This window comes from Hakea prostrata, chromosome 11 (assembly GCF_041222555.1).
Source record: "Hakea prostrata isolate BN-2017 chromosome 11, UWA_Hpros_2, whole genome shotgun sequence".
NCBI lineage: Eukaryota > Viridiplantae > Streptophyta > Magnoliopsida > Proteales > Proteaceae > Hakea > Hakea prostrata.
Genome location: NC_142610.1, coordinates 16,756,485 through 16,764,542, shown reverse-complemented (window position 1 = coordinate 16,764,542; position 8,058 = coordinate 16,756,485). Strand labels below are relative to the sequence as shown.

Here is an 8,058-nt window from a genome sequence, read left to right as displayed (position 1 = left end):
ATGAATTTTTTCCATTTTAATTCATCCCAATCGGAATGTCTTTATCTTTGCTATTCTTAATTGATACATCCAGTTTCACATTTTGGAAAAAATCTAAGGAAATTCTTGTTGACGTGTATAATGATGATGAGTTTTTGAAAAAAATCAAAGAAATTCTTAGTAGGATATTACCAAACATCATACACTCATTGCATAAATGAAAAAAAATATATATATATATATATATTTAATGAATACAAACAATTATCAATCTGTTGTTGCAGTTAGGATATCTAGTTTTTCACCCAGGAAACCCGGGTTTAACTCTTGGCAATGGAAATGTTACTTTAAAAAAATAAACGAATAAAACATAATAAAAAAAATTCCAATAAGAGCATAAAATTTTATTTACAAAACGCCCTTTGAGATTTTGTATTGACTTTTATGATTATAATAACTCATCAGCAAAAGTCTAAGTAGGACTCAATCTTCAGCAAGAGTTTGGGCAGGACTCGATCACTAAAGGGCATGTAAACATCTTGGAATCTATATAAATAGATCTAAGGACGAGAAAAAGGGGAGCAAAATCATTTAATAAATTGATTGGTTAAATTGCTCCCCTTATTTTGCTCCCCTTTTTCTCGTCCTTAGATCTATTTATATAGATTCCAAGATGTTTACATGCCCTTTAGTGATCGAGTCCTGCCCAAACTCTTGCTGAAGATTGAGTCCTACTTAGACTTTTGCGGGTGAAACTTTGCGAGCACTCATAGCGTAGTCGTTCTTGTTCGTTGTCGTAGTGAGCTAGTTGGGCTCAGTTGGGCTCCGTTACGCTTGCTTTCGAGCCTTCTTTATATTAAAGAAAGGAGCTTCCTAAGACGAGGAGAAGGGGTCGGATCCACGTCAAGAATTGCGGTCCGGGTAAAGCCCTAAAAAAATTCCGACCTGCCGGATTCGAACCAGCGACCTAAGGATCACCTGTTAGGTATTCTCCAACTACAGTTGGAACTCCGCTCTACCAACTGAGCTAAGGTCGGAAGCATTGTGGCTGCTGGGATTCGAGCCCAGGTCTCCACGGCCACAACGTGGAATTCTCACCACTAAACTACAGCCACAAGATGTTATATAATTAAAATTTTATAAGTAATCACATGTAAATCTCTAACTAAACATCCCGGGGATAGGCCCCCAAAGGCCAAAATGTGGAAAGAAAGTATTGGTGAACACCAAAGAAATTTTATTTTGCGGATAACAGATAACTAAATAATTTTGCTTAATTGAAAAATATCAGGCTCAAGAAGGGTTCTCAGCTGAAGCATTTTTTATAACATTTTCACCGTGCAGGAATTTTTCCATTTTAATTCAGCCCAATCGGAATGTCTTTATCTTTGCTGTTCTTAATTGATACATCCAGTTTCACATTTTGGAAGAAATCTAAAGAAATTCTTGTTGACGTGTATAATGATGATGATGAGTTTTTGAAAGAAATCAAAGAAATTCTTAGTAGGACATTGCCAAACATCAAACTCTCGTTGCATAAATGAAAAGAAGAAAAAAAATAATGAATACAAACAATTACCAATCTGTTGTCGCAGTTAGAATATCTAATTTTTCACCCAGGAAACCTAGGTTTAACTCTTGGCAATGGAAATGTTACTTTAAAAAAAATAAACAAATAAAACATAATAAAAAAATTGCCAATAAGAACATAAAATTTTATTTACAAAACACCCTTTGAGATTTTGTATTGACTTTTATGATGATAGTAGTTGCAAAACTTTTACAAAAGGGGGACTTTTTTTGTTTAGTGCAGTAATGAATCTAATCTATCCAGGTTGTGGACATTGATTCATTTCCTTCTATTTGTGGCATTTGGTTTTCCTTGACCTTATTTTTAGCTTGGATTTCATAAACCTATAAATGAACTTAGAATATCTATTTTTTCTCCAGAATAACTCTCTTCCTACAACCAATCCAATTATTAAATGATTTTGCTTCCCTTTTCTCGTCCTTAGATCTAATTATATAGATTCCAAGATGTTTACATGCCCTTTAGTGATCGAGTCCTGCTCAAACTCTTGCTGAAGATTGAGTCCTGCTTAGACTCTTGCTGATGAGTACACTCAGGACTTTTTTATCTGGATAACCTCTTAACCTTATCTGTTCGGTAGTTTGTTATGGTTGGAAATCCGATCGTTCTTGATTGATCTCCATGGTTGTCCGTTATGGTCGAACCGTCCATCAACTCTATTTGACCGGCTCATTAGATTGAGTATTGGTCAAATCGAACCATGGTCGGTCCGGTTTGGATATTTGATCATTAACAAATAGATTGCAACTAATATAAAACTCAAATGAAGTTTCCTTCTTGGTTGGATCAATTAATTCCTAAGCTCGTATTAGTGATCAACCAATGTCGCAAGTCGGAGAATCTGTCAATATTCAAAGAGAGAGAAACCACTATCAGTCAATTTGTAACTTGGAATTGCAAAAGGAGACAACATATGATAATAGTATTTACTGAAAGGGGAAAAGAGGATAACGATGGCTTCCACCAAGTGAATTAGAATCCCATTGTTCAAGATTCTCATGAATGAAGAAAGAAAGAAAGAAATTTGAATTTTAAATATGGTGTTTTGATTTTTAACAATTATTTTAAATGAGGATGATTTAATATTTTAACTATTAGAGTGATTACGATAAATTAAGGTTTAAAATAAAAAATATTTTTAGTCAAGGTAGTTTGGGGTTTTAGAAAAATATTTAACGGTTAAAAGTTAAATTTAACCCAGAAAGTTAATAGAGGGGAGTGTTTGATATATTTGCTAGGTAAGTGATATTATTCAACTAAGAGGGGATGTAAATGCTATTTATCCAGTTAAGAGGGGAGGTAAGTGATATTTACCCTATTTTCTATTATTCTTCTTCTCAAAAAAATCTATTTCCTGATTTGAGGTTTCTACGGAAAATTTGTTTTTTAATTTGAACTTCGATTATATACATTCAAAGAAAAAATTAAAAAAATAAATAGAAAAAAAGGTTTCTATTTGCAGTTAAGGAAAAAATTTTTGGAGATTGAAAAGAAAAATAGTATATCTCAGTTCTAGCGAAAATCTCTTTCCTATTTAATCAAAGACTTTAATTTGTGGTTCATATAGGTAAGGTTGTTTGAGATTGAAAAAAATAAAGAAAACAAATAGTATTTTTTACTCTCTTTTTTATGAAAAAATTCTTTACCAATTTGATTTTAAACATTGAAATAAAAAGAAAAATATAAAGGATACTAATTTATAAGAAAATAAATAAAATAACAAAGAAATTAATCTACAAAATATAATATTAGAAAAAAATATAAAAAAGATTTACCACAAAAAAAATTCATGCTTTCATATAATAATATAATAGTATAATACGCCTTCTAATCTCATTTTGAGATCAGTAATTGTTACCAAACCTAACATGGATTGACAATTGAATATTACTGGATCAAGAAAATCATCTCCTATCTTGGAATATAGGGGTGCATATTACCCACCTTTACGCAAAGCCCAATTTATTTTATGCTTGAATCTTTGAGATTTGTTGTCCAAAAAATATTCTTAGTTGTTTAAATTAATTTATAGGCCTTTTTTTTTTTTTTTTTGTTAAGTTTGTTTTAATTGATGTATTTTCCATTAGCTCAACTTAGGCCTTTATTAGTTATAGTTGTGGACAGCGATCCATATGCCGATTCTTGGGCTTGGCTTAACTTGTAGGCTTTCATATATAAATTGTTCTACTTTTGAGTGGGCCCATCAATGGAGAGTAATTTGTATTCCGATTGATGGTGAAGGCATTTGATCTGTTAATAATTTGATATATGAACATAATGAACTTGAGAGTTGAGGCTGCTACAAAGACGGGCTGGGCTGGGCTGGGCTGGGTCGAGTCTTTCAAAATAAAATCCCAGCCCAGAATGCTGGTACTAAGTTTATTTCTGTTGTGACCTTGGCTTAGGGCCTAAAATTTTTATCCTTGAACCCTGATTAGCCAAGCCAATCAAGCCTTGATTGGCCTAGTCCCTCTAAAGTCTAGCATTGGCAGTAACAAATCTGAAATAAAAATATCTCAGCTAATTGTAAATGAGTTGCCAATTGAACAATAAAATTTTCAAATCTGAACTGTTATTTAAATTTTATATAAGAATCACAGAGAAAAAAAACTTTGGAGCTATTATTGTCGTTCATGTCTTAAATTTGACATAATAATATATCAACAAGATGCACAACGGAGACACAAACTTCCATAATCATTTCTGATGTTAAATCTAAATCATTTGTAAAGAAAGAATGGAACCTCCGAGCTAATAACGATTGTTTATGTCTTTGTTAAATCTCATATCAATAATATCTCAAGTTAAATGCATAACAAAAAATTTAAAAATAAATAAAAAAATAAAAATAAATAATAATAATAATAATAATAATAATAATAATAAATAATAATAATAATAATAATAATAATAATAATCATAATCTTACATGTCCTTAAATTTGAATCATCTAACTTACATATGGAAATTAATGAAGCAATAAAACTTCCGAGTCGCTATTAAATTTGATATAAAAAATCAAGAAAAAAATAAAAATAAAAATAAAAAGGAAGTCGAGTCATGGGGTTGAAATGACGCAAGATCAAGATTAGAGCCTAAACCAAGGTTAATATGAAGAACAATATTAAGGTTAAATTATGGGTATAAACATAAGGTCCGATTAGGGTTAAATCAAGGTCGGATCAAGGCTAAATTCAAGGCCAAAATAAATGCAGAAAAAATCAGGAACAAGATGAGTTGGCCAAGACAAACATTATTTTGATAGATTCAAAATAAAATAGTGAGCATAGAGTTGATCAGTGAAATTCATGTGTCATGTTTGAGTGAAGATCAAGTACTTACAATGATGCTTGTGGAGTAATCAGAGGTAATGAAAATTCCAGAAATGTGATAACATTAGAAAGATCAAGTGCTGCCAAATAGTATCTCACCGCTAATTCTATTACCACCAATATCTAGATTTTTTTGGTAGGAAATCCATTTATTAAGGTGGAGAGACTGAAATTCGCACTCAACTGGGCCTTACGATCTAAACTCAATTCCTTGAGATCCTTAAGGAAGTATATAAATGTTATACCAATTATTGTCAAAAAGGACTAGGGTAGCTAATCCCCATTGATTCTTGAGAAAATTTCTGCGAAATGTGTCAATGTTGCACAAATTTCAAATTCAAGTTAGAAATTTGAGCATGGACAAAGTTGATGTAACCAACATGATTTTTGTTGCAGAAACCGTTTCTAACTTCTTCTAAGTAGCCTGAGTCATGCAATGAAAGGTCAAGTATTCTAATTAAATGTTTAATTCTTTGAAAATGATCTCATAAGGTCCTGTCCTTTATGGTACTTAACATAAATTCTAGTGTGCGATGGGTGGAAAAAAAAAAAGAGTTGTCGTGAATAGGAGGAAGCTCATTTACGATCGCTAATAACAAGAATTGGTTAATAGACAAATCCAACCACAAAGCAATAATGAATGGATGGCCCCTTCAAATAAAAATTAAGTCATTCAAGAATAGTTCCTGACAATGTCAATGAGGATATGGCGAAAAGCAATTATGATCTAGATTAGTCACTTAAATTTTTAGATAATATGTTCAATGGAAGTTTATTTTAATTTTTAACACACTTGCTGCTGAAATGCTTTTCTACACAGTTGTGTTGGACCTAATTGATTACTAATTTTGGCATTTGGTTAGAGGTGAAAGACTTTATTAGTGGCATGATATACAAGGAATTTTTCAGTCACAAACCATTCAATTTATGGGGCCAATTCCATGGAAAGGTCCCATGTGTACATTGAATATCAATTTTTACCATATGAAATGTTTTGGGGCTTGTTAGAAGGCTTAAACACGTTGGCATGGCCCTTTTTCAAGATACGCCATCGCTAATGTAGTGGAAAGGAACTAGGGCGGGCCACCCATTGGTTGGGCTGGTCCACAATAAGACCAGGTTCGACATTGCTCAGGCTAGAGGGAAATAAGCTCAACCTATTTAACAAGCCAAGTACATGACATAAGCTCGTGCAAGCTGCAAAGGTTTGCAACCTCGAGCGAGAATTATAAAGCAACACCAAAGTTCACGAGATCCAGACGAAGGGCACCATCCGCCTCGACCATGGACAAAGCTGAGCGCATGGAATTGGAGGCTCGTGTAACGGTAAGAGAACAGGTCAGGCCACCATAGTGGTTGGGCTGGTGTGCAATAAGACTAGGCTTGGCATAGCTAAGGCTAGAGGGGTCGGGCCTGCCCTTGCTAGAGTTAGTGAAGTTCCCCCCAAGGACTAAGGTCAATTGGACGGTTCAAACAGATCAATCAAGGGTTATTATAATTTGTTTGGGGATGGAACCAAACTATTGGGTTTGTTGTGCTGTTTTTTTGATTTAATTTCCCCTTTTTTTTTTTGTTTTTTTTTTTTTTTTTTTTGTTTTTTTTTTTTTTTTTTTTTTTTTTTTTTTTTTTTTTTTTTGTTTGGTTAAGGAAATAACCATCCAATCAGCCGATGGCGAAGATAACATCAAGGAGTGCCTTTGGGGATAACAACTCAATTAGAGCCAATCTAGGGAATTGCCATATGTGGGGATATGGTCCTGAAGGAAACTGGGATCACATCCGACTGTCCATACCATCGAGTGAGCTAAATACATGGGCTAAATGGTTTGAGCTAATGCCTATATAAATCAAGTCCTTGAGCCTTAGCAAGTATGAGCAACCCTCTAATGCTATTTGTTTATGTTCTGAGAACTTTACTTTGAGCCTTCACTGTTGGGTCCACATTGATTTGATTGTTAGAGACGGTTCCTTGACTTACCAAAGGTCTGGCTGCACTAACTCTTCCGTGTGTGAGGAAATCCAACTGATTGGGCAGCACAAGCCTGTTCTAGAGACAACAACTAATAAGCATGTGTCTTATTTAGAATTTTGAATCCCTCAAAATAGCTGATTGTGGGCCCAAACTATTTGAACGTCTTGTATTCCTTTCTTCTTTTTTTTTTTTTGGGGGGTGGGTTTAGGGGCAACTTAGTCTTCCTAGAAGTAGGTTTTTACGTATAACTATTTATAGCCTTTTAATAGGGTTGAGAAGGGTAAAGAAACTGTTAAGTTGCAATTTTGTCATTCTTTTATGTCTTTTTTTATTTAAATATGTAAAATTAAATTAAATTGAGAAAAAATTTTCCTAGAAAAGAAAGTATTTTTTTCAATCTCAAACAATTTTCCTTATAAATCACTAATAAAAGCCTCTATGAAAAAAAAGGAAGAGATGTTTTCTAACTACTATTATAAAAGCATGTTCTCCTCTTTTTATGCAAATATTTCACTTGACTATTGTATCCTTTATCTTTATTTAAATGTCATCTTTTTTGTATTAGGTTTGTTGTTATTTAATATTTTACACATAAATTATTGGTATCCTTTTTATATAGTTTTTTTATTTAAATTCGTAAAATTAAATTAAATCGAGAAAAAAATTTCTTTAAGGGAGTATTTTTTTTTTTTCAATCTCAAATAATCTTCCTTATAAATCACTAATAAAAACCTCTATGAAATAGGGAAGAGATGTTTTTAAAATTAGAAAGTATATATATATATTTATGTATTTTTTTTTAATCTCAAACCATTTTTCTGGTAATCGATTGTTAGAAAAAAAAATTTCCAATGATAAAATTCAACATTATCCGAAATAAAAAAAGAGATTTTTTTTTTTAATGAAAATAAGAGTAAAACATAATAGTTTTTCTTTCCTTTTTTTTTGAAGAGTCACATATATTTTTTTTTTGTGAAATGTCGCCGGATGGGTGCGAACCCAAGACCTTGATCCCCATGAAAGTCTAAGCTTTTAACCGATCAACTAACCCACCATTGGCAAGAGAGTCACATTTTCGTTTTCAATCTCTAACAACCTTTCATATGAACCACTAATAAAAGCATCTGATGAATTCACTCATAAATTTTGTCATTTTAAATCCAATGAATCCATTTAATTCATAA

At 32.4% G+C, this 8,058-nt stretch overlaps 1 non-coding gene across 1 annotated transcript; it reads right to left on the bottom strand.

Annotated features, from left to right (window-relative positions):
* Positions 1-1,022: 1,022 nt before the first annotated feature.
* Positions 1,023-1,094, bottom strand: TRNAH-GUG (transfer RNA histidin (anticodon GUG)). The gene has a single exon. It is a non-coding gene; the product is annotated as a tRNA-His (tRNA).
* Positions 1,095-8,058: the final 6,964 nt, after the last annotated feature.